The sequence below is a fragment of the Zingiber officinale genome, chromosome 6B (genome assembly GCF_018446385.1).
Source record: "Zingiber officinale cultivar Zhangliang chromosome 6B, Zo_v1.1, whole genome shotgun sequence".
Lineage (NCBI taxonomy): Eukaryota > Viridiplantae > Streptophyta > Magnoliopsida > Zingiberales > Zingiberaceae > Zingiber > Zingiber officinale.
The window spans coordinates 32,020,349-32,021,328 of record NC_055996.1 but is presented as its reverse complement, the minus strand read 5'-3'; the positions used below and the strand labels follow the sequence as shown (position 1 = coordinate 32,021,328).

General features: G+C 38.3%; 1 non-coding gene across 1 annotated transcript; it reads left to right on the top strand.

The window, feature by feature from the left end:
* Nucleotides 1-408: 408 nt before the first annotated feature.
* Nucleotides 409-514, top strand: LOC121993435. The gene has a single exon (XR_006115280.1). It is a non-coding gene; the product is annotated as a small nucleolar RNA R71 (small nucleolar RNA).
* Nucleotides 515-980: the final 466 nt, after the last annotated feature.

Genomic DNA, 980 nt, shown 5'->3' with positions numbered 1-980 from the left:
CATTGTTCCAGTTGATTGATTTGTGCAGTGATAGCTCCCAATGGACATGAGTCATTTGAGTGCTCTGAACTCCCACATACTTCACAAGATGTACTAATAGCATTGACCATATTAGCACTAGTCCCCATATTCTCAAATTTCTTTGTAAGAGCATCCAATTTTGCAGACAAAAGAGTGACTGCATCTACATCAAACTTCCTTGATGCTTTAATTGTTGGGTTTATAGAAGAATAGCCACCACTTCTTTCATTTGCCCATTGATGATGATTTCGTGCTACACTGTCAATAATTTCTTCAGCTTCATCTAAACTTTTATTCATAAGTTCCCCTCCAGCAGCTGAATCAAGGGACACTTTGGTATGATAGTTGATACCATTATAAAAAGTGTGCAACACTAACCATCTTTCCAACCCATGATGTGGGCATTGTCTGAGCATACTATTATATCTATCCCATGCTTCAAAAAGAGATTCTGAGTCAGTTTGCTTGAAGCTTGCAAATAAATTCCTCATATGAGTTGTTTTGCTTGGTGGATAGAATTTATCAAGAAACTGTTGCTCACACTGCTCCCAAGTGGTGATGCTATTAGGGGCCAAAGAATTCAGCCATTGCTTTGCCCTATCTCTTAAAGAAAACCCAAATAATAATAATCTAACTGCTTCTGAAGGAACTCCATTCATTTTTATGGTACCACATATTTCATAAAAGACCTCTAAGTGTTGATTGGGGTCTTCATGAGGTCCTCCACCAAATTGGTTCTGCTGCACCATAGATATAATTGCGGGTTTGATCTCAAAGTTATTAGCTTCCACTGAAGGTCTTGAAATACGAGATCGAAAACCTTTTGCATAAGGTGCTGCATAATCCTTGAGTGGTCTATTTGCCATGTTCAAATGTTCCTGTTCTTCAATTAGCCTTTGCAGAATTCTTCTTTTATGGAAAGTTCTGTCAATCTCAGGGTCAAAAGGAAAGAATTCCCC